This window comes from Ptychodera flava, chromosome 16, assembly GCF_041260155.1.
Source record: "Ptychodera flava strain L36383 chromosome 16, AS_Pfla_20210202, whole genome shotgun sequence".
Classification (NCBI taxonomy): domain Eukaryota; kingdom Metazoa; phylum Hemichordata; class Enteropneusta; family Ptychoderidae; genus Ptychodera; species Ptychodera flava.
Window position 1 is genome coordinate 15,474,594 of NC_091943.1, and position 26,787 is coordinate 15,501,380.

The following is a 26,787-nucleotide window of genomic DNA, read 5'->3' on the forward strand; positions in this document are numbered from 1 at the left end:
TGATCACATTTGAATTATACTCCAAACAAGAATTTACTTGTGAATGCAGTCTGCATATATGTACAGGCCGAGTTGACAAGCTGAATACTGAGTATCCCAATATGCTTTGGGGAGTAGAACAAGAAACTGTAGTTGACATTCAACAAAAAATATTGACAAAAATCATCAAAAGTTACAGCATAACTTGCCCTTTACATATACCATTCAATGTGAACAAGGCATTACAAAACTTATTTCACAGCATTGAAAACACAAGATATCAGCGTGTTCGTTCTTTGGGTAAAAACAGACACTGTCAGACAGATGGACAGATACACACCTCGACATATGGTGGTGGAAAAGGCAGCAGCTCCTTGGTTGCTATGGCAACCAGAGAGACAGCCTCATGATGACATCGATTGTGGTCACAAACTGTAGCTTTTGATGACAGTACAGAATGAGAATGTTGCAGACCAAAGTATAGTACCAACCAGGCCACCCAACACCACCAAAAATGTTCACAAGGGCACAAAGAAATTACATTAAAATTACATTGAAATTGCATTGAAAATCCTTTCCCAAAACAGACCATATGATCAAAACTTGTTGTAGATAACAGAGCAATGGGTATGTTTACTTTTGAACAAACAGCACAGCAAAACGCCACATGCAAATGCACTGCAATGTCGCCGTTTTCTTCCTGAAAACCTATGTCACATCCCTCCCCTCTTGTCCTCTGCATCGCAACCCAAGCGAATGTTGTATGGTTACATTCAATCTGTCGTTTGTGGTGCAATGCTACTACACATGATTTTGCCTGAAGAGATCATACTGTGTTATTTTGAAACACAGTTGTCTAGATCTGCGTCAGTGTCTGTATGCGTGTGGGAAGAGACTGCTGGCGAGTATCAAAAACATGGGCAAACGTCATTATTGGTTTTGACATTAAACGGCAGATTGATACAAAACAACCTCACCCGGAATAAAAAAATCGGTGCAAAGGAACACCGTCGAATCGCCTAATTCCATCAACAGTTACACGCACAACAGAATTCAAAGTGTGTGATTGCCGACATAATAATTGTCAATGGCAACATATGAGAGAGAGAGAGAGAGAGAGAGAGAGAGAGAGAGAGAGAGAGAGATTTATCTCTGATAAGATTTCTGATGATTATAATCAGGAACAAGGGAATCAGTGCATGGAAAAGATGGAGAAAATTGAAAGGGATGATTGTGGAGCTGAAGGGGTGGAGTGGAGTCGTCCATCTTGTGCACACATGTACACAGACACACAGACACACAGACACACAATGTCACAGTGCCAACAGTAATTCCCACATGTTTTAACCAAGAGCTATTATCAGCAACAATGAAAGAAAATTACACCGAACCTCTATACACATAGATATATGAAGTCTGAACTCCTTGAAGGATGAAAAGAAATCGCTTCTCTTTATCTTGGCTAAACAGAAGTAAAAACATCAATACACGCAAGAACAATGTTCAAGAACAAACCTGCCAGGCATGTGTCATTGTGTGTGAGCTTGTAACCGGGACAGCCAAATAGTCAAAATGACAACCGTGAGGAAAGAACTTGGAGGAGATCTCGGCGTGCGCTGGATGTTTACAAGTAAAACGGCATGAGAGAGTGTTCATCTGTGGGCTGGGTCTCGCATTAATGCAGGGAGATGTACGTCACGCTGTCAGTTACACGGGACCATACCCCGAGTACCTGCATTATATGTGATTTACACATCCCTTGAATTTTGTATCGTATTCACTGTTTAAAGTACATTAAACTCTGCATGCGTGCAACTGTAGTCATGTAATTTTATTTTTCGTCGCGCATTTTTCTGTCACAACTTGCATTTCCTTGCTCATCGTTATTCTTGAAATGATTCGTGAAATCAAGAGAGATATGAAAATGAAGAATCGCAAGGCAAAGAAAGAAGTGAACACGACAGCGTGTTAGCAGATGTCGGTGCTCAAACGGCCATTGTTAAGAGCTGTTGTACTATCAAAGAGGTCAAGCTGTCACTCTCCAGACAGAAGCAACGATATGTACAACATTTTGTAACCATGGGAACAGTTCATGCTGCAGCAGTGTTTGGATATGAAAAATTAGCCGTTCTGAAAGCACAACTTCATTTCTGAATACAATACACCGCTTTTAACCCTTTACAGCTAAAATTCAAAAAAAGAGCATAATATAGCGGCAACACTGGCCAGGATGAAATTGATCTAAGACTACAAAATTAGGGTAATTATTATAGTCAATGAAAACGACATCGCACATTATGCCAGCAACAATATATCCTTCATTTAATATTCCTGTTCAAAAACAGAAAACATTAGAACAGCAACAGTGGCATTGCATTTGTGTTTTGTCACAAGATCCTTCACACAGTTGTGCAGACTAGTTTGAAAATTGATTAGATTTTATAGCACACGAGAAAATATTACGCAAGCAAATTTCAGACAATCTGACTAGAACAGTGAACGCATGCTGTCATGGTTAAGCATCTATCATTCTAGTAGCCACTACAAGCAGCCCTTGTTTTTTTTGATTGGGGAGGGGGGTTAGTGAGTTGGTAACCTTAATATCTCTACATTATCTTCAGTCATTGCATTTCCTGAAATTAGGAAAAAAATGCAAGCTCTGGAAAAAACATGCAACTGAGTCAAAACTGAACTGGATTGAATCAGGAGGCATATAACAAAGAATATGTCATTTTCATGAATGCATATGTAGTCAAAGCAAACATAGCATATTTATACACAATGCGAAGGTGTATATATATATATATATATATATATATATATATATATATTAATTATAATTATATAAATGTGCCAACGCCATGAATTTCCAAATAAGGTTTTCTGTTTTTGTGATTAAATTAATGTCGTGGCCAAGGACAGTTCGTTGAACAAAAGGGTAGCGTTATTGTTTTCATAGCAATTGGTAATAAAGTTGAGACAAAGGAAGGGCAAAGAGTGATGACTGCAAAAGTGTGGTTTTAATCTTTATAATTTCCACTAATGCTCTATTCATCTACTTCAAGTGTTTTTCATTGTTTGCATTTTCACGCTGTATAACAGTATTTATTGCTGAAATTTCAAACTTCTGCAAGGAGACTGCTTTATCTATGTATCACAGTTGCGGCGATGTACTCACACACACACACACAGGTCGTCGCAGATAATTTGTGTTGGCACACAACAATGATAAGGGGGGGGGGAAACGAAATTAGTAAACATAAAATGTCCTTGTCACCTGAGAGAATGATGGATGGGATAGCAAGCAATGTCAACGACATTGCACTCTGAATCAAACAGCAGGCAAGTTAAATTTCAAACCGTAGGAATGCCGAGAAAAAGTCCAACCGCAGCTAGAAAGATACAGGAGTCGTGTAGAAAAAAAAGGCTAATCTCAATTTATCACTGCAGAAGGTCAGCTATGTCACATTTTATGGCCGTCGGTATTCTTTGCTCCATTCCCCATGCCAAGGTCACACATTCTCCGAGAGAAAGAGAGAAATATTGGCCTATTCTGACACACTTAAAGCACCCCGTTTTTACCCTCCCCTCAATTCAGATGTATTGGAGTGAAAAATTAAACACAACCGCGTGAACCCTCCCCTCCCCGCCCGACTTTAAAAGTAGAACGGTACAATGAACCTTTGAAGATACTTATGATAATATACTCCGTTACTCCAATACCAGATGAACAAACATCCACTCCAGTTACACTAGTGATAACCAAACCTTCGCTTTTTTTATACCTAATTTTTTTTTTAAAAAATCACTTTTAAAAGTATTCATAATGATGTATGTACTCGTGACTGAAAATGCAAAACAGAGGGTCATCATCTTTGGAAAAGCTTTTAACCCAGGCTGATGACTTGCAGATGACTTAAAAGCAAGATCAAACCGTGCGACACTCCGGTAATTGGGTTGAACATTCATTTCCTCAAAATATGAATTGTGTGGTGCGACTTTTCAGAAATTACTTCATCTCAACTCAATAAATTTCTAAATGTGATATTTCCATGACAGAAACAGCAGTGTGACGTTTTTATGGCTTTTTTCGTAGAAAAACAAAATTGCAGATTACACAAATCTCCAGACCACATATAACATTTCACATGAAAATATAACGCTATCAAACACCTGGCGTCATCATAAACAATCTATCGACACAAAGAATAATTTACATATTCAATGCTTATTTTTTTTCAGCATTACCGGTTGCCTACCCTTAGAATTAAAAAAAAAATTACAAAAAATTAATTTAAAAAAAATTTCAAAAAATTAAAATTTGGTAACTTGCTCAACACATCACACATGAACTGACTGTCATCTCAGTTTAGATTTTCTGTACAGGAAACTGTGTTTTTGCTTTGGGCAGTAAGCAGGTAAATGTTACCGGGGTCTCAGTCATTTTGCTATATCAATGCAATCAAATAGGGGGTCAGAAGCACTATTACCCGGATTCCCAAATCATTTACCAATATTCCCCACAACCAAGGCAAAACCACTGAGGAAAGCACTGGAATCATGGAGGGGATATTATAGTAGCTTAATATACTATTTTATATTTTACCATACATTATTTTAGTCCTTGACAACAAGCATTATTCCTCTTGTCCCTACAGTCTGAAATATTAACCTTGCTGACACAGATCAACGTGTACGATATACTTGTTGTATTCAACAGATACGAATTCTGACAATTTCTACTGAGAGGGGATAGAAGTTAAAGTGTTAATGGTGACACTGGGCATTGCATGGATAGAGTGTGTATTGCGACAAGGTGAATGCTGGGCGTTCTATCATAATCTTTGAAACAGATCAGAAACTTTACTTTACGCACTGTAGAGATCAAAACTATCAGAAAGCACATCATAGACTGCTTTAAATGGATCTCTTTGTCCTTTGATGACGAAATGAAAGAAATTTCAGAATTCTCATCGTTGATGGTATTTTAGTTGAATATTAGCCAGAATACGAGATAAACAAATGCTGAAGATTACTTATCACTGTGTGCAGCGGCGTTTTCTTGGAACGGATTCATTTTGTTTATCAGAGTGCTTGCTATAACAGAAACTTTCGACCCTTTGCTTCGCAAATGCCTTAAAATACTACAGGTGCTCTGTATTCAAGACACAAGTAAAATTGTGATTGATTTATAGGATGGTAGATCAACTGATCAGAGAGTGCGTCAGCTGAAACTATTGCAATCCAGCTTGTAAATTCTTACAGAAATTTAATGTGCACATCGTTAATATTTTGTTTTCTTCACTGAGCACAGCAAGGATGGTGTTTTGTAGTATTCTATTGAATAGGGACTGGATTATGTCGTGTTTGTGACAAAGCCTTACATAATTCTACCCAGCTGCCACTCTGAATAATCAGTATTTTGCCAGTTTGACACAAACAGTGTATGTTTATTTGCACATCTTCTGGAGATCGTGATGACCTGACTGCAAGTTCAACAAACTTTCTATCTACTTTGCATACTGTACACGCCATACAATACGTTTCTTTTTCACTATCCAAAACAACCTGATTATTTTCTTTCTTTTTTTTTGTTTTCAATGTGAAAACACCGGTCAAAGAAAGCAGCGAAAAGATAAAAAAAAAAGATGCTGGGCTGGTTACAGGTGTTGTTGATTTCAAAGTATTGGCCGTCCAATCAGCACACAGTTAGGAGGAGAATAAAAGTGCACTGGCTTTTCATGCTTATGACCTGTGCAATGCTGACGCTATAAATTTGGAATGAAGCCAGAAAGAAGAGAATACGCCAGCGTTTTATCAATTGTGTACTAACACTAAGCACGACTCAAAACAAGTAAACAATCCCATGTTATTGTGCATATTAAATCTTGTTTGTTTGGGTGTAGTAATACGCAAGTTCCTCATTTGGGTCCCTTTGTAATAAAAGGGTATTAATCTCTCAGTTCATCATACATAAAGAAATATTTTAAAATTGTTTTTCTGTTTTTCCCGGGTGACCTCAAATTCACCTCTACGTAGTGACTATTTCCAGAGAATTCTGTCCACGGCAGGTGCAGAAATAGGAGAAAGAAATATTCGCTTGACATCTCACAATGAGGAAAATAGCATCTTCTAGAAACTGGGGCGGAGTGACCTCAACTAATATATGGATAAATTTCAGTTGTTTTTGATGCCACATGGCTGCAGTTGCTAATATTTTGATATGGTGACACCGGTTTAGGTTGATCAATGTGTTTAGTTTATCCACGTAAGAATGGCTAAATATAGTGCATGATGCAATACTTGAGCAAAACATCTTTCCTTCTGTGTGCCATATGCTCTGCTGTGCTAGATATGTTAGAATTGCAATCTGCAATGACCGGTGAAAATTTCGACTCCATCGGACATGTTTCTTTTGGTTTTGCTTATGTTTTTATGATATTATGAGAAATCGAATAAACTAATTCACTGGGCACCTCATCAAAAATGTCTGTTTCAGAACCAGTATATACTATTTGAAAGTAATTAATGCACGTTTTGAGAATAATAATAATAACAGAAAGCATAACATCGAATTGTCAGCGAATACAAAACCAACATTCATGAAATTGTGGCATACAATATCAGAGGATAATTAGTAAAATATTTGCTGTTAACCTCATTGTGTTGAAAAAAATTCTTTAATAGACAAAAAGCATGACGCCTTTGAACTACAGCAAAACATACCACAATGCTCTTTGTATAGCGCCATGAAAAGAGTTCTTTCTTTCCATTGTGAGCTCAACTGGACAAAAAAAATTTAACATTTTTGTCATTACTGATATCACAGGAACAGAGTATCCAGCTTTTAAAAACAAAAAATATCTCCAAATGTTATATTTTTGTAATAACTATTGAAACAAAAATATTGAAATGAAAATATCTCAAAAGGATATATTTTCAACAAAATAAGAGGTTAAAACCCCCAAAAGACCGCTATATATCAGGAAAAAATGGATAAATGACATCGTGTACTAAAAATTGAGCATTTTAAGCATTTTGCTAGTTAACGTAAAACACGACTTTAGCATGAAATGTCCGGTTTCCTAGCAGAAGGTTCATTAAACTTTGACGTTTGTGCATGAATCAGCAAAACAAACTTTGGTGCCACGTACATATAGAATTTTCAGGTGAGCGTCAAAAGACAACAGTAAGGTGTATTCCCCCACCACGCCCAGCTTCTAAACCCCCTCCCTTAAAAAAAAAAGAAAGAAAAAAAGCAAAACAAAAATATTGACTCAGTTCCGGTACTCTTAAATTCCAGTGTCGTAATAACAACATGTAGAATGGTTACATTAGCCCTTATCAGGCTGAGTCAGTTCAGTAGGATTTACATGGTTACTGAACCCCATTCAGGTTTACTAGCCCACGACTCATTATCATATCAGGTCATAATGTCAAATTAGCATATTCTCATGCACTGCCTGACGCCCAATGGGACGTCAGAATTTTTTATGAGTTGAGTCAATGACCCATTGCCTATTCAGTTAAGCTGTTTACGACAATGATATATTTCTCCTGCTAGTAAAGGTGTGTACGTCACAGCTACGCACACTGACTCCACTGTAAACATTTTCTGACGAAATGTACAGTGTTTTCTCATAAGCGTAAATAATTTTTTCACACAACTTCTCATTTTCTGAGAAACACAATTTTTTTCCCTCGGAATTTTTGAAACTGCATATTTCTTGAAGAGGACAAAAATTTTTTGTGATGACATTCTCTGTCACAGACGACTTTTAAAATTTTCTTGGCTGTTTTTTTGTATGTTAATTATGGATTTCAAAGAATAGGTTGAAATTTGAAATCAGGATGTGCTGCAAAGTGATGTAAGAAATTTGTATGATGTAAGGGCAGATCAGGATTTGAACAATACCATCATCCTACGCTATTCCTGCATATAGATACATCGCCTGATAAAAGTTCAGTGACATAAGCTAGATTGCGCAACATTTCTTTGTAACTATCGGGAGCAGAAGTTCACAGCGAGCACAGCACGCGAGAGACCTGTTTCACCAACACATTTACATTTCTATCTTACATTTTGCTTCAAAATTTACTCATATAAGAGTAAAACCTCTCTCGGTGTCATTACAATATACAGGTTCAATATGAATTCACTAGTTTTTGAGCGTGGATGTTGACGTACTCTACACGGTATACATCATGAATTAGTTAATGTGAAAAACACCCGACAACCGCAGAAACAAATTCTTTGCCTTCTGGTGTAGAGTTTGGTTTCTCAGTAAATTATCATTTCACAGTTGTGATAATGGCCAGCTCACATGATGCCAAATTAAATGAAAAATCTTGAAATTCTTGCAAAAAATTGACCAAAAAATCTCTCTGATGAAAAGCAACTGCCAAGGCCATATGATGTGCTCCAATATGGAAAAATGCACTCATAAATGCTCTAATATGCTGGAGAAATAATCATATACACAAATCTCATTTTTTGTTCCATTTTTTTGTTTTTCTGAGAGATCAAAAAACATTTTCCCAGCAACAATGTGGAAACCTTAGACCCACAGATGAGTACAGATGTATTAAAGCCCCAGACTGGTGCATGTACGTACGTCTGTCAGTGCTGTTAAAGGTCAACAATAGGAGCAACCTTATGAATTCAATATGGAAATCACTCACGCTACATAGAAACTAATTTTAGTACAAGGTCAATAGCCTACTTTAGAGCCGGCAAATGCAATGTGATGCCCCGGTCAGCTTTCACTTCAAACAAAGAATGTGAAAGGGGATAAAATGGTGTACATGACCCCGGTGTTAGATTTGAAGTTTTTGTGAACGCTTAAAAATGATCCCTTACGCGTAAAACAAATGTTCATAATGAATAATTCTGTACTACTGCCGCCTAAATATGACGTTGTCATTGTCATGCATATTGGAAATTTGTCTGGTACAACTCTGGTACAATATCTATGGCATACCACCGTAAACGATAAAACGCTAAATGACTCAAGATCTGTGCACATCCAGCAAAACCCTACACTCGTCATTAAGTGAAAATATATAGTGCATTTAGTTAAACATCTTGCCGTTTCCGAATGCCAACAGAACTTGTTCTTACAGATTTCAATAATGTGCTCACTCTACAAAGAAATGTAGAAATGGAAAAAAAAAATTGTACCTGCATGCTGGTGGATGTTCCCTGTGAATGGCCGATCAAAATCAATGTTGTCCCAAAGAAATTTTGACGTGAAGAACATCAACGAGGAAGGACTCCAAGCTCCCAGGGTCAATGCCCAAGTTCAAAATTACCATAAAAATAACACTCACCAGGCATAACTACTGTACCAATGCCTCAACAGAAACGACTTGCAAGGTTTTCCTTTAAATCTTTCTCACTGTAGTTAGTGGATATCAAGATTTTAAATATGTGAGATCATTTCGTCTAATATTGTGCTCACATTTTTTTATTAATATGTATTTCAATTATTATGGTAAATCGAAACAGAAAACAAAAGCTGTGGGACAAAACTGATGTACCCAGTATGTCATGTATTTCTGCACGCAGTATCTTTGATATGTAAAAGCCGCAAGTACTCTGTAATACACAACTCTAAACTGTGTGAACCAAGCAACATATGCCTTGAAATTTGGGCATAACTTTGATGATAAAGTCATACACACTGAAGTGCAAGGTCACCTGGTCACCATGGCAGCATAATCTCAACGCAAAATTTAGAGAAAAGGAATCTGAACTTCCCTGACGAAGAAAATAAAATGTAAATCTGAAAAGAAACAGAAAGGATAGAAGGAAAACTGGAAAGCAGAGTAGAGTTATACAGGTCATCTGAGGGTCATCGTCTTGGCAACCACTCTCTACACTAATCTAATCATCCTGGAATGTCTCTTAAGTACGAGTCTTCAGTCTTTCTGACATTCACTGAGCACTGTTATTGCTTTTAGAGATTTGCTTACACGGACAGACCTCTCTAAACAAAACACACTACGACAGTAAAACTGTAAAGCAGTGTTAATCATGGAAGGGTTTGTGAAATTTTCAAATGACTGTAAACAACTTTTATTTTTCACACCGACAACTTTTGAAAAACAAACTCGAACTTTTTATTTGATAATTGCATCAAGGAAGCTATAAATTGGATGCTTGTCATACGTAAAAAACAACTTTGCTTGCATGTAACGACGGACAGCTGGACCTGTTTTCACCTTTCATTTGCTGTTTTTTTGAATTTCGGGGCAGGTTTTTGCAAATAACATCTTGAAATGTAATGTTTTCTCTGTCTTGTTGGACAATCAACAACAAGAGAAAAGGTCAGAATATCGGTTCACCCAAACACACACAATGGATGTTTACACATTTATGTTTGTATAATCTGAATGGCAAATACATTTATGGACAGTAAATATCATATTTCTGATGTACTCATCTTGCCATATTTTATTGCTTACAGCATGACATAAAGGCTTTATGGGTATGAACTGGAGGCAATAAATAATATCGATTTGGTGTCTTTTTTTATTATACGCTCTCTTGTCACTATCAATAATGAAGTCTTTGGTTTTTGAGGACACTTTGCACAATGGGGTAAAATTTCAACGATCTCTTTAAGAACACCCTGCAGAACCATCTATGTACAAATTCTAGCAGTAACATCAACGTCACCTTGGCAGAACTTGTTGACGCTGCAAAATACTAATTTGTATTTAAGATTTGCACTACTCTACTGATATGAATTTCATTTTCTTCTTCTCTGTAAAATCAGTTTGGATAAAAAAAATTGACGAACATGGTGATCTCACCAGGACATACAAGATCTGAAAAAATATACGTTTCTGTGGTTGAAACTAAAGGACAAATCATTTTTGAAAATCAACAATGATTGAACAGTGGGAGAGGTTTTCTGATGGAAAGTGCTGAAAGTATATGTAAATAGTACAGCCTGACAGCAGCCATCAGCAATGCATCAATATTACGATGGAAGGTTAGGAAAGACCACTCATGTTTTTAAGTGTTATAATGTAAGTTTTCCATCTCGTACGTAATGTGCCACCCCAGGATACATACATTGCTTTACTCTCCTTGCATTGTGAGGCATATTACTTTAGATTTTGAAGCTTCGAGGGGTTTTTAATCTTTTCAGATTCAAATTAGATGCCCAGCGACATCGCGGTGAAGTCTCGCGGCTCATGAAGGCCTGTATATCGTTAATGAATTCTAGGGGAGCACATAGTACGTGAACAGCTGAATATGTAATTTATTGAGTGATGAATTTCTTATGTGTTGAGTTCACAACACATTTCTTTGTCTGCAGAACATGATAGCCCACTTGCGATTTAGAATCAATCGTAAAATGCGATTAAATCGCATGTACAAATTAAAAGACTCGATATTTACTGAACAGAATAATTTTTTTTCTTTTCTTTTGACTTTCATGCCATTCAAACGGAACAGGGGAAGTGTACTTCAGTGTGTTAACAAACAAACAGACAACAACTCAATCGATACATATAACTGACACACTGAACTTTTGAACTCGTATGCTATCTACCAATAAGATTGAGCCATGCTGTACCATGTGACTTGGTGGTGCAAGTACGGGTTCACATGTGTGTTTTAGTTTGTTTTTCCTCAGAGAACAAATAAGCCTCAGATTTTGAAATTTAAAATGATCTGTAATATTTTGGCAAATGATGTTCTTCTGTGAGTCACTTTCTTTTCATCATGTTTTCCATAACGGTGCTTTTTGAATCCATTTGGGCACTAAACTACATAACAGTGTCTGTGAATCTTGTTTGAAACATCTAGCTTGTGTTTTAAGTTTCAATTTTTTTTGATAATATTTTATTTCTACCGTTGGTAAAGGAAAAATATTTATATGTAGGTTCTGACGTCTATCAATCAGTCTTAATGAATTTCCTGGTTAAATTCGTTTTTGGCTTAATTCCAAAACTCGAAAATCTTCCCGGATATAAATTTTCTGCTGATTGAGCCAAACTGAAAGATAAATAATTTAAGCACCTGACAGGGTAAAGGGAAAATTTCCGTACAAAACAATCCCTAACAAATTATTCCGGAGTTCAACAACCTGGCAGGAGTTTAAATGTCCACAGTGATTTATCTTTGTTTGTGATCGATGTGTTCGGGTTTTCAAACAGATCTTCATTGCGCCCACGCGTATTGAGTCAGAGGCAACGCACTCTTGAACGGGAAGCGTAAATGACTGAAAAATACGATGACTTGGCGTTGCAGGGTATTTGAAGTACAAAATGCAAGTACCTGTTCGAAAGCGTATCATAAAATTTCACGATACATTATCCGTGAACAAACAGGAATCACGAACCGGTAATTTTTCATTTGTTCTGTGAATGGTAACACAGTAATAAAAATCACATTCTGACATTTTCACTCTGATTGAAAAAAATGCTTTTTAAAAACATAAAATCTAACACAAAACAAGTTACATGCGACTCAAGCCTGTGTACGTGAAATTTATTGTTGCAGATCCCCTAATGAATATTTTAATGCTGCCTTTTATTAAATTTAAGTAAAACTACTCAAAAAAGAAATGATCATTTTCATGTACCAAAGTCTATGCTAATATTGAACTTTTGAACTTGCTAGGGGGCTGAAACAGCCATGGCATGTGTGACTGACCACACGCTTAAACATGACTCAAACTTCCGAGAAGACTGTATGACAAGCAAACAATCACCGTCACGGCACCATGCAGGAGCGTTCATTTCTGAGAAATTCTAGCAGCAATGGTCATTAGTAAAAGACACGTAGCCGGCCAAAGGGAATGGGGAAACTGCACGGCATTCTTTTTCCCCCCAAGTGGTATCATTCACGGGGCCCCCTGTGTAAACAATGGGCATATTTCAGTATGCAAATGAGGGCAACAAAGACGGGAGAAGCCGGTTCCTGCGTGGCCTTGACTTGCGAATGAACCCACTGGCACCACGTGGAGTCACATGCAGGCAAGTCATCTCACTCATCAAATATTTGTCATCACATTCCACACTGGACATGATTCCCCTCTTAGCTTATTACACATTAAACATGTTAAAATACAAACCTTTCATTTATTGCCTTCTGCCCCGATAAGTAATGGTGGCTGTCTGGCCGTATGGCAACTCAGCTGGACATACTGCTGATGTTAGTCCAGCAAAAGCAAATGTACCAAAAAAAAAATCCCATATAATTTCACCAGTTGTAAATCGTACAATGAGTCAATCTCCTGACAACAAAATTATCGCTTTGACTTATCGCTTTCAGCTTTACTTTTCACCAGTCTTGGTAACTTAGACAAAATCGTTTTCCATAAATTATAATTGTTGACAACCTAATGTAATCTGCAGACTTATCCAAACTGCTCTTAACAGGCTTGCGTGGCCGTTGCGTTTTTGTTTTCTGGACCATTTTTGCCATGGGACACGAAGTATGAAGGACATTTTCTCCTCATTCACGGAGTACCAACTTTTCAGCAGGAATCAGCGAGAACATGTTTGCCCAAGCCGATGTTATCTTGGCCGAGGGCAAGGCGCAAAATTTTGTTTACCAAGCAGGAAGGCATCATTGTCCCTTTTGAGAAGGGGTGCTGAATTCGACCATTGACTGGGGTTTTTCATTTCGTCTACAGTTTCTAAGTAAATATCATTTTGGTGTTTTAATTAGGAACTAGGATTTAGGGATCCGGGCAGGACTTGGTATCATATACCCCATTCATCCCTTTCCGGTATATCAGACACAACTATGTACTTGATTTCTAAGTGATTGTGACAAGTTCACCCACTTCTTATCATGTATTTACTCAAGTGTTAAAAGACACATTCCCTGTCACCCAGGTTTCAACAACTATTTTGATGGAATTCCTGTTTATCTTTTCATTTACCGCAGACATGTCTTGATCCCATTTTAAGCCACTGCCTAAAAAAAGGTGCCCTTGACGAGACAAAACGCACATTCTGGCTCTATTAGCAACTTTAAACTTTTCATTTGACGACCTCACTGTTGGTGAATGCCTATATATTACTCTTTCATCTGGTAATTTCAATTAAAAATCACAACAAAATTTATCAAAAAAGACTCCTCTTTACAGACTTTCTTATGAGCACTTGCAATGACAACTATGGAACAACCAGGTACATAAAATTACTCATCAATATTATAACAACATGTGCTTTGCCCTGAACAAAAGTTACCTAGGCAAAAAACATAAAAACATGATGATCAAGGCTGCTTTGTAGTGACTTAAAATGCGTTAACTTGTTATTAATTGTGGAAATTGTGACAAAATTTACAGCAATTATAAAAAAAGATACTTTAATTAAGAGAGCTAAAACTACAACCTATGGTTTTTGTGCATGAAAATCAAACTCGTAATTTTCCCTTTGAGAATGATGGCCCTTCATGTACTGCAAGTTTGAAGTATTTACGTCTTTGATTGAAAAAAATTGCGTAGCAGGTAGTCTTTTTTATTCCTTATTATGAAAGAGAACAGTCTCACGATTTCTTGGGCATGAACCAAACTTTTAACAGTTTTCAAGGTGTATGGTTACCCACCATTCTGCTATCAGTTACAAACATGAACTTGCCACTAAAAGATGGGGTCAAAGGTTGCAGACTGCCTCACTCTGACCAGCGTGCCAAGTTCACATGGAAGTCACAGCAAACATGAACTCTCATGTGTGTCGGCAAGTGCTCAGAATTTGTATGGGTGTCTAAATTTGGGCACCAGTCCAAAGTCAAAGTGATTCCCAAGTTGGTCATTGAACCAGATGTCCTTGATTCACTGGTAGCCCCTTTTTCTGTTTTGAGTGCGACAGACCTTGGGCTCTTTCACTGATACTTTTTCAGAAAAACTATGTATCATGAATAAAACATATTTGACAGGCCACAGATTTAGCAAGTGCCATAGTCCTATCACTGTTAAGTTTAACCCTTTAAGCGCCAAAGTCAGTTTTTGTCGATGTCACCTTTAGAAAACATACTCCAGTAATATTTTTTTAGATTTTGTCAAAATTTTGATAACAAACTGTAGCCAATGAAATGTGATGTCCATTTGGTCGAAAATTATCAAAAAATTACAGAAAAATTCATAAAAATTGGTTGAAATGTTGCACTAAGATTTTGGTGGGAACACGTACTACAGCACTCAAAGGGTTAATAGGCCAGAATCTGCAACTCTCTTTTGATTTATAGCTATCCATACATGTTCCTACAGATACCAACGTTTATAGCTCTTTATAAATCACTTTTAATTTTTTTTGAGGGTGAAGAAGCATTCGAGAAAGAAAATTTGCACTGTTGAAAAAAAATGAATTTATATTTAACCATGAAATAGTGTCCATCTCTCTGATTGGTTAAGACAACATTGTATTCTGATGAGGGGCATATGATTTGCATATTGGCAGTCAAGTGTTTACTCTGGGTACTATGGCTTTCTTGATAAATTGTCACAAACATTTTTAATGCTGAGATAGCGTTACACATACATAATCTAGCATTTACAAAAGATCTAGCATTACTTCTATGATTCAACCTGGATATAAAAGAGAAACTAATCCCACAATGCATGGAATCTTTCCAAATGACTGCGAGCGGTAAAGCGCCACAAACGACAGCACCGACGTTTGAGAGGGTAGAAACGAGATGTCAATTATTGACTCAAACGAAAAGTAAATCTTGAGTGAGAGAAGAAAAAAAGCATATTGTGCGTGGAAAAGAGATCATGCACACAAACATAGTCCTGGGTGAGAGGTGACATAAAAACAGCCTTTGTGTTGCTATCTGACATTTGACCCAGGAGGTCAAAGGATGACCCCCGGTGAATTGAATGTAAATAGCCGAAGCTTTGGTCGAGTACTCAAGCGATACCAACGTTTGGAAGCCTGAGTGAGCTTTTTTTATTTATACACCACAAAAGGTGTACCATACTATGATATTTCATGACTATAAAAAAAAATGTAAGGGTCTGTTGGATAACCGAACTGATTTAAAGTAGTATTACTCAGTACGATTTCTACGAAATGACACAAAGTTTTGCAATCGTCATGGTACCAGCCGGCAGTGACTGGTACAGGATGACAACAACTCAAAACATCAGAAAACAATCTATCAAAAGGATCTTTCTTTCTGCAAAGTTCTACTAAATACTCATAAACATACGAAAGAAAGCAAGCTTACGTTCATCAAGAGTCAACTTTCACTTGCATCACAGGTCATTGACTCATCCTAAAAATTCTAAACTGAAAAACACTGGGGTCTCTGCCAAATAGTTTGATGAAAACAGTACATAGAATTTATGATTTAGCAACTTTCAGAAAAACTTTGCACATTCCCTGAACGTTTTTTCCATCGAAACATCTTTCAAAAACAACAAACTGGATCAAGAAGGTGGTAGCTATCTTGGCTACAAGACAAACTTCTTATTGACCCGTATATGTTATCGCAAGGCACTCTTTTTTATGCAATGCGAAAAAACTGATGTCAAAGGCCACTTGAGACGAAACCTTTTCTTCTGCACCACAAATGTGCCACATGCCCCAGATTGCACAAAATGGATTTTCTGACCTTTAACCTGTGGCACAGCGTTTTGCGTCTCTGACGATGTAAAGAAGGTGTTGGCTTCCGCTGCGACAGAGGGCGCCATTTCTCGGTTACAAACACTCCGTTTAATTTGTCGGCGATACATTAGGCTGATATACATGTAGGCTGGATGTCACTGAGCCTTCTGACAGATGTGAGACTCGAATTTTAAAACTAAGCTATTCAGAATATTCAAATACAATGTCCACAAAAAATTACATCGATCTCTAGAAAAATTTGTCTCGAAACACTTTTCTGAGAAAGCAGAGCTACACGCTCATTTAACTGAACACTGATCTATAATTCTTCATCATTTTGTAATTCTATTTTTATTAGTACCGCGAAAGTTCAGAAACACAACTATTAGATAAAAAAATTGAGGAAAATGAAGAATTAACAATAAAAAAATAATATCAGCATTGGTTTTCCTTTCTTTTGAAACTCAGCCAGCAGATTATCCTTTATTCTGCCATTTTGAAGTAACAGAACAAGTGGACTGTAATAGCATACTGTCTCTCAACACACAACACACGTAACTGGGCCGGGTCACACCGGGCTGTGTTTCATGAAATAACCACCTCTTGGAATACTTTTAAATGTCAATACAGCGTACTTGTAAAGCTGTTTGAGAGCTCTGCCTGTCACAAATGTCAGACTGCTAATACTTGAATGCAATCTTGAGGAGGAATAACAAAGCTGGGGGGTGAACAGTTAGGTCTTTGGAGGGCAGACGTCAGGATGCTCATAGGATATCATTTTCATCTTCAAAAATTTAGCAAATTATTTTTTCCCTATATTTGCACACCATGCAGATTATGCACTTTTGGACTGGTCAGCATGGGAGCTTTTCTTTTGATAAGCAAGACTGCAATAATTTTTTTAACCAATTTTTCTCTGCAGATTCCCTCCCTGTTTTTGATCACCTCCATCCTAAAATCTAATGGGCCATCCCTGAAAAAATATGGATAAACGCGTCGTAATACACATTTCCACCGTGACATATAAATCTACTTGGGAGAACTTTAGACTTTGGCTAGTGATTTAACCATTTGCTAAAGACAAATAATGTCACATGTTCATGACATCTGTCAAAATTGGCATTATGTTGCTGTTATCCATGCCTATCACCATGGCAATGAGACACTTCAGAGACAGGCTGTGAACAATTCCTTAATCATGCGAGAAAAAAAAAATTTGCGATTACTTGATAGCTGGCGTATCATTTTAAAAAATTCTCATAGTACAATATTCCTCTTAAAAATCAATGCAAACTATAGACAGAAAAAAGATGCGACAAATCCAGTGAACGGACTTTAGTTAGCAACCTTACCACAATAGAGCCTGGTGCGAGATAATCTTTCGTCCGTCCTTTTTGGATCCAAGCACACCAGTTGTGAACAAGACAGGCTATAGAATAAAATTCTTGTCAGTGAAAAGAGTGACAGATATTCCCAAGGCCTATAACCCTGACGCTATCACCATCAACTTTCAATTCTTGAACATAAAGTCATCCTTGACTATTTATCCTGGGTACATCACATGCCTTGTGAGGAATGATTGTTGATGGATAGACAGACAGACAGACAGACAGACAGATTTAAACTCTGTGCGCAATGTAACATGCTATCAATGTCTTGGATGGTAAAACTGACAATCAAGGACTAATGTTCAAGAAATCTCTGGGCACTTGTAAACAAAAAACTTGATTTTTAACATTTACTGATCTAAAACAGGTTACAATTTAATAAATTACACACAGATGAACCCCACGAGATGAACACAAGCCATTTAGCTCCAATGAACACCAAGAACGAGAGAGCCTGGTAAAATTTCAGGGTATGTACACAGTGCATTGCCTGGCTTATTCCAAGCAAATCAACACAGATGAATCACACCGCTGAAAAAAAATTAAAAGCAAAAAAAAAAAATCGAGCGTCTCCGAAGTGACCGATGGTGAACCAGTCCGGCAGAGCAAGGTGAGGGGACATCAACCAGAGTGACCCATCCTTCACATTTGCTAATACCATTATAACACAGCTCTGTATGGACAACGTTGGGGAGCGGTTACGTAACTGGAAGGCCAAACCGCTCACTTAGCAGTCCTGGTTGATGTCCTCTTCAAGGGCATCCCAGCATCGAACGTGACCAGCTTTCCCATCCCATGAATTACACGATCCGCTCTCACGTTCGCACTTCATGCAGGTTTTTTTCTTGCTGATAATTTGACAGAAATACTTTTTTTTTCTCCCAACATGGCCACTAGAGAAAGAACCTCTGTCACGTTCGTTTCCAACCCACAATCGCTATGGGAACTGATGATAAACAATCCTTGCAAGATTTTTAGGCAGGAGATACTTCACATTTTGTTTGCAGTGTTGTGGCAAAATCAACGATTGCTCGAGAGCTTTCTGATATGCAATATTTCCATTCTTGCCCGCTTGCGTACATGTACATGAAGGCAATGCTGTTATTAGTATTATTGGACTGAAATGGTTGCATACTACAGGTAGAAGCAGGTTAAATAATTGCCAGTGTTATTAACTCGCATATTTTGTAACCGTCAAACAGAGAAAACATTTCTTGCAAAGCTTGCTCGTGCAAATCAATTGTCCATGGATGCACAATTTATTTTCATGCAAGTCTTTCATTTCAGAAAGTATTTCACTGATATCATTTGGCCGAGGTGTCTGCCGATTTATTCCATTGAAAATTGTTTGTAGATGTCCACTGACGTGGTGGCTCTGCTATATCAGTATCGCGCCATGATCTAACTCGCTTCCTCTCGGATTTGTTAGCTCAGCGTGATATCGTAGCTTACCGGTATCATTTCATATCAGAAACAAGGACAAATCAGTAAAGGACTTGGGGAGTTGACCTGGATTATTTTCTGAAAACATTTTTACTGGTACACCAACCACACAACTAGAGTGACGCCTCCATGACTATGCTTGGCTCTCACGAGAGAATGTTTAAAAATAATACTGTAACGTTCCATTTTTTGGGGTACCAAATGCAAGACTTGTACACACAGAAGTCACAATCACCTCTGAGCCAGGCTCGAAGGCACCCCTCCTCTCATTTGGCGGGGGGGGGGGGGGGGGGGGGGGGGGGGGAAGACAGGAGAACTGTAACATTGCTTTTGGTTGAGTTCAAAGCATGGAGTGTCAAGAGTAAAGTTTGCTTGGATTGTTCTGACATTTGAACAGGTCTCCAGTGCCACTGATCCTGCCATATAGCTTCCTTGTCGAATACAGCAACGTGGACATGAAATTTCTTCTGCCGATAGAAATTTGCCCAAATGTTGGCTGATATTCTACCTGTCATTACAACTGTTGCTTCTGGTCGTATTCTTTGATGTATAATTTTTACTGAGAACATCTGTGCATCAAGTACCATTTCCACAATTACTGTGAAATTACCGATTTCTGAAATCATCCTTAAAATACTTGGGCAACTATTCACTGAGTTATGCATGCTCATGATGTACATGAATCTATGGAAACAGACTTGTTGTCGGTCACTGGTTTCATAAATACTATAAGTAATAATACTAAATTGGGTGTAAACAATCCAAATGTGCTGTCATTAACCCTTCATTCAGACAGTCAAAACATCGAAATCTTGTCTTTGTTTGTGCATGATTGATACATAAAAATGATTAGGCCAGCCACTGAATGCTGTAAAACTGGATAGGCCAGACAAGGGTCTTGAAGGTTATGCCACATCAAACAAAATAGATATCACAGATTTCTGTGTTTGGTTTTGAGTTCATTTGTCTATTCTGGTTTGCATGTGTATATAGCCGAATGGTCAATAAATTTGCAGGTGATATTTGTCTTTTTTTTTTTTCACCTGTGTGCAAGCTTTTCAATCTCTCAGGAACCAAAGTCCAAGCTGACAGCATGTTCTTGATGTTGACAGACCTTGGTCTCAATGACAAGGGGGATGCCCAGCTTGAGTTATACTATAGTCACAATTCTGTATGACTGTTTTTGTTTTTTAGTCATGGGTCTAGTGCCTCCATGCATGTCTGGTGTATGTCTGTGAGAGTGTACGTGTTAGTGTGTATAAGCTTTCAAGTTCGTGTGTCTCATGGACATCTACATGTAGGTCATGGTAAACGATATTTATGTTCCATTCTGTTGGTGGGGTATCACTTCTCCTTTATATTTGGGATTCAAGTTCAATTCTTCCGCTTTGTTTTGGTAACTACCGGACAGGGGCCGTGAAGAAATGTCACGTTGAAAATAGGGACAGAAATGCGATGCGTACATGCTGCGATTCTAAACACACATTTTTCATGAAATTTTTATGACGGGCATATTATGAAGAAAACTCTCACTCTTTTTCGCAACTCAAGTTGTCACACTTTAATATCATTTCTCTCTCCATCCATCCCCCCCTCCCTCCAAAGAGACTGAGTATTTCCCAGGCTATGAAAGTGTTCAAAACTTTGAACTTTGGAAATTGACATGAAGCCAGCTAGCCGGTTGCTAATTTACTTCACAGACCTTGACAAACACTTAATCAACAAGACACATGAAAAATTAGAACTTAATAAAGAAAAAGCTTCGGACAAAATCTCCCCTGGTTGAGAAATCAGGGTTGGTTATGTATATTATTCTCAGTTTCATTTGGTTTGGTCAAAGTGAAATTGCTTGCAAGCAGACATTGGAAAAATGCCAAGTGCCCATTAACCAATTTAGAGGTCAACTATACAAAAATAACATTTGCATGAATAAATGAACAGGTTGTTTGTCCACTGCCAAGAGAGATTAAAAAGACAACACTGGTCTTGATTTTGGCCAATGCCACTGACCTCTCCTTGACTCCACAGCCCACGCTTGCACAACACCAAGTTGATTGCCTCATTTGCATAACAAATTAATCAGTTGAACAGGTTCTATAAACTGGAGTGACCTTTCTAAGGTCGCTCTGATAAACAGATTATGAAAAGACAGTGGAGGGGGGGGGGGGGGGGGAGATGATTAGAGGGCTGCTTTTGTAGTGACCATTGGAAGATTTTAATGACAGATTATAACTCCACAGGGGTGATTTCCATCTTGGCAACTTCCTGGGAGGGGGCTTGTTGCCTTGAGCTTTCTCAGTCTGCACTGTGTTTTTGACAATTGATTCACATGCATGATTAAAATTTAAAAAAACAAGACAGAAACAAAATCAGGTGGATCTAATTGAGTTTCTTTCCAATACTCATCAAGGGCATTAAAATTAATGCCATCTAGCTGCTATAATGGATTAGCAAAATATACGGACATTAAAATTCCAATTTACTCCAATCAAGAGAAACACACCCTCCAAAAGCTCACTTTTACAATTCCCAGATGAAGACTGTCAAAAAATATCCCTAATTCACTTCTCAAATTTTCAGCCCTCTACAGTCACAAATAAAAAATTCCTTTGAGCAAGTTCAATGTACAGAGCAAGTGAACACCCCTAATTCCACTGCGCTCAGTGGAATCACCCTATCTCGACCTTTTCACAGGCTAGCTCACTTCACTGACATTGAGGGGTATCAACTTTGGCTGACACTGGATAAAGAAGATCAAAAAAGCTGTGCAAAATCTCATGATGTCTGTCATGGGGGAGGGGATCAAATGCCACTGCGAGAGGTTTTCTCTTCCCTTTCTCATAGATCAAGGTAAACTACTCAGCAGTTCATTGCCTTTTTTAAGGTTTCATGACGTTGCTGTACGTCTGAAATATCCTCCACACTGAAAAGAAGAAAATGCTGCACAGTCACAGGGCAATCCTGCATGATATAACTGTGTACTTTTACTCTCTGTGTGTGCCTGTCTGTCTGTCTGTCTGTCTGTCTCTCTCTCTCTCTGTCTCTCTGTCTCTCTCTCTCTCTCTCTCTCTCTCTCAGAGTATGAACCACTTGCAGAACTCAAAGGTCAGAAGCGTTTAACTGACATATTAATCTGTGGCTGGGAAAGGTGAACATGCATGACGCAGAGTTTGTGCAAAGCTGAGAAACAAAGTTAAGGTAAATTGGTTTGAGGAGCCCTAGAAATATTGTAAACAAAGCAAAGAATAACTTGAAAACCTTGGCAACATTTACTTGTCTTGTCCTGTGAAGTATTTCCGAGATTATATTTCCTGATAACATGAATTGTAAGATTTTTGAAGACTTTGCTTGAAAAGTATTGTTGTTCTGTTCTTTAAAATAGCATTATTTACCAAAATATCAATCATTTTACGTATTGATCTGATTTTTGCCTGTCTTTGAGAGTTACAAGTTTCCAAGCTTGATATATCTTAGCAGGTTTATCAATATATTTAAATAATTATTTACCTTTTTCAACATTTTTTTGAAAATTGTCTCTGATGGCCCACATCTATGCCGTAAACAGTACAGAAACTGTCTATATCTACACATAGCTTTTATTTAACTTTCTTGCAGAATCTGATCATAACCAACGGATCTGTGAACTCTGACCTCTAGCTGCGCAACCTCAGAAAACAGGTAAATGAGGTAAATACACCTTTACATTATTTTCTTATTCTGTCTGCCTCAGTTCCGAATGAAAAGTGCCACAATCACCATTAAAGGTATACTGTCACCTGCTCAAATTTTGCCACAGTTACCATGGAAAAAGAAAATCTAACCAATCACAGATTTTAAGCGGGTGGCCGCTTTTTAAAAACAGCGCCCTCACATAGGCATTTTGAATACCAAGGAACGCCCCTTTGACCATATATTGGCATATTTAGATTACAGGTGCCACAATCACCATTAATACGGACTGGTTTGGGCCCTTAGCAACGGGTGGTGAAAGGCTGGAATATTCTGAGTCCTGTAGAAGTTCAGTGGTGACATATTAGAATACTAGTAATAGCTGAAGTTTACCTGCGGGGACAGGTTGGACAAAACGGCTTTCTTTGAACTCCTGCTGTTGCATGTTTTCACATGTTGTCATGGCGATGAAATTTAATGTTAAAAATCAAGGAAATCAATCAAATGTTACCGTTCAATGTTTAGCATTGATTTTAACTGAATTCTGAAATTCAAAATGGTGGCTGGTTTTTTAATGTATATCTACGACTGGCCCCGTTTTTTCATCTCCCTGTCAAAAAGATCACTCATGTATTGTCAATAGTCTGATGGGCTTTTGGTTTGTGTGGCTAAAATCTCACCCTATCACCTTCCTATGAGACACAATAATACGAGTATAGTAAATAAAGCAAGTGCTGATTTAAGTACATTATGCCTAGGCTACATCGCTTTGCAGTGAAAAACATTTTAAGCACATCATCCTCCCAAAGAATAGAATGCATATCCCATGCACTTTTGCATATACTTTCCTACCAGTATAATCTTTGGTATATTTTTTATTGCCAAATTCAAATTAATGGTTTATCAGGTGGAGGGGTATAGCAGGCAAGGTCATATTGCATGCATTTTGAAATGTTTGACAAAGTGCCGGACCAAGACCCCTCCAACGTGGTCCCGCATATGTCTAGTCAACAGCTTTTGCAAAAGCTGAGTGTGGGGTGAAAGGTCAACTGTGAGCCTGGGAGGTCAAAGTTTACATGCATTGAATGCCAAATCCAAAAGCACAACAAGCCTCAATGCATGCGATGAGGCATGGCCTGTCTCTCGTTTTTTTGATGCCAGGAAAAAGAGATTTGACACAGTGATTTATTCACGTTGTTTGCGACCTGCCACACACACACACTGATCAGCATGATCAATAATCCACTGTTGCATTTAACAGGGCGTAGGGGCGTTAACATCGCAATGCACGATACAAAATCCAACATAGATTAAGAGATAAACAGTGCAAACATCCGCCACCCCTCAGCATTGGTAGAAATCAGATACATCACAAACAGCCATCTATTACACAATAACCCTTTTTTCTTCGCTCTCTCTCTCTCTCTCTGTCTCTCTCTCTCTCTCTCTCTCTGTCTCTCTGTCTCTGTCTCTGTTTTGACAATCTCTAATCTCTCAAGTTAGTGTCTGTCTCTTTTCTTTCCCTACCTCACAATATTGAGAACAAATCATACTAGATACCATTCAATCTTATGATTGCATATTGGATTAGTGCTATTGCCCCTGCCTAGATATTCTAAACAAACACATATCAGACATTATTTATTGTTTACACATATGGCAGAGGAAGGGGGCAAAGAAAGGCAGTCTTTTTCTTCATATTCTTTCTCATACTTTCAAAAACGGAGTACTGCTTAAAAAAGGAATTCATAGTGTACAAAGATGGAGACATTCATAATAATTAGACATGTATAAACATGAGATCAGAGACAATAAAACTACATGAATGGCCCTGAACACTAGAGGGCGCTCTCCGCACGAGAGCCTCTGCTGAGAATTGTTTACCTCCAAATTTCCTTCAGTTTTATTTTTTTAATTCACTGACTGGGCTGCGATGCTCCTCTATGGGATAATTCTGTGACTGGCCATTTCTGTCATCAAAAAAAGCCCCCTAAATGAAGTCAGATCTATTAGAAACCTATAGTCATGTCCTACAAAACATCCTGTTTTCATTGAGAATGTTGACAACATGAAAAGTGTACCTTCCTTCTTGTTCTTCAACTTTCAAATTGAAGAGCTCACTGTCTTGGCAACTATTGCAGTAAAAACACCTCATACTACACGGTATGAATTGCATAACTATTAGAGAACGGTTGGGTGATGTAAAAGGTGTGATTACGTAATACAGAGCTGCAGACAATACCAAAGCTGCATTCAACGCCAGCACTTTATGCTCACCATCTGTCTAACTGAATGAAAAAAGTATTCAAAACAAACAGACAATTTCAGTTTTCGGGGAGTTGTGGCCTCCACTGGGTTGAAAAAAGTACCTTACAAGTGTTACAAAAAGGCATTTATGAAAATCGTTCCATTAGTTTTCGTTGCTTTTTTTTTTTAAATTTCTCTCCACATGAAGTATAAAAAAACATCTGCCTATTAAAAAATGTGGTAGTCATCTTTTGAAAAATTCTCTTCCCAGACTACTTGATGAGTTCAACAAAATGAAAAAGATATGAAAGATATGAGGCTCTGGAGACTGGATGGCTTGGTGCCAGCTGCCTTCAAAATATGCCCATTCTGCCCAAGCTGCATTATCTAATCCTAGGGCAAAGTGAGCTGCTGTATGGTGTCTGGCAGACAGTAGTATTGTTTGCCAAGCATTACGTCACCGAGTAAGTGACAAAGACTTGACCAGTCAGGCCCGTCACACACTCCCAAAACAAAAACTCCTTCGACTCTTTTAGCGAATGTATTAAGGGCTTATCATCCGATCTGTAATGTAAGTCACACAGGTGTGTCCACTGCAATAAATTATGTGGTTGGTTTCTCTGTTATGTTTATTTTCTGTTATGTAATCAGGGGGTGAAGGGGGATGTCTGAATGGTAGTTTTGTTTACATTTGACGTAATGCTGGTAAACCGCAGCTTGGAATCAAGCCACTGGCGCAACAAAACAAGCTTATTCAACTGATTGTCAGGGGAGCCTGTAACAATTCCTGAGAAACCACAGAAAAGACTTCCTGACTTTCCGTTGTACTGAAATTCCTACAGAAGTTCATTTTCTTGTTCCAAGTATTGATTTTGGAACTATGGGAATGCACTACCACTTGACGTCAGAGAATCCCTAAACTTGGAAACTTTCAAAAGAAAACTGAAAGCACACATGTTCTCCAGAGCATACAGTGTGGTTTAGTCATTGAGCATCACAGAGCAAAACACTGTATTTGGATTTTGGCGCTATATAAACTTTGCTGATTGATTGATTGACTTATTTTCACCTCTGGTTAAATCTATTGACGACCAAAGTATTATACAGAGCAAATACGCTTGAATCCATCTGTGATCATGTCAAATGTGATATCGGTCACTTTTTGACCCAGAGTGAGAAAATTTGTGGACATCACTGATTGGTTGTTGCCCGGGGATAAAACACCTGGTCATGAGCCAATCAGATAGGCCAGGTTACATTGACAAGAATCATATCAATGCATTTGCATAGTTCATATACACTCAAACTATGGACAAAATTTGGTCTTGAAGAATTCATTTGAATATAGACAGAGATCTTTGGAAAACAAATGAGCCGATAATGTTCTATTGTCACGACACTGTCACATTTTAAAATTCCCCTCCCCCCATAATTGTTAAATTTAGGGAAATAATCAGACATTTCATGGTTGAGAAAG

At 37.9% G+C, this 26,787-nt stretch overlaps 1 protein-coding gene and 1 long non-coding RNA gene across 4 annotated transcripts in view; one reads left to right on the forward strand and one right to left on the reverse strand.

Annotated features, from left to right (window-relative positions):
• Positions 1 to 26,787, reverse strand: part of LOC139114115 (nuclear receptor subfamily 6 group A member 1-like) — a 184,990-nt gene that overhangs the window by 8,530 nt on the left and 149,673 nt on the right.
• Positions 21,581 to 26,787, forward strand: part of LOC139114116 (uncharacterized) — an 85,203-nt gene continuing 79,996 nt past the window's right edge. The window contains exons 1-2 of one of the 3 annotated variants that reach the window (XR_011547796.1): positions 21,581 to 22,244; positions 23,010 to 23,081. This is a non-coding gene — a long non-coding RNA (uncharacterized lncRNA). The other 2 variants (XR_011547798.1, XR_011547797.1) reach the window with 2 other exon arrangements.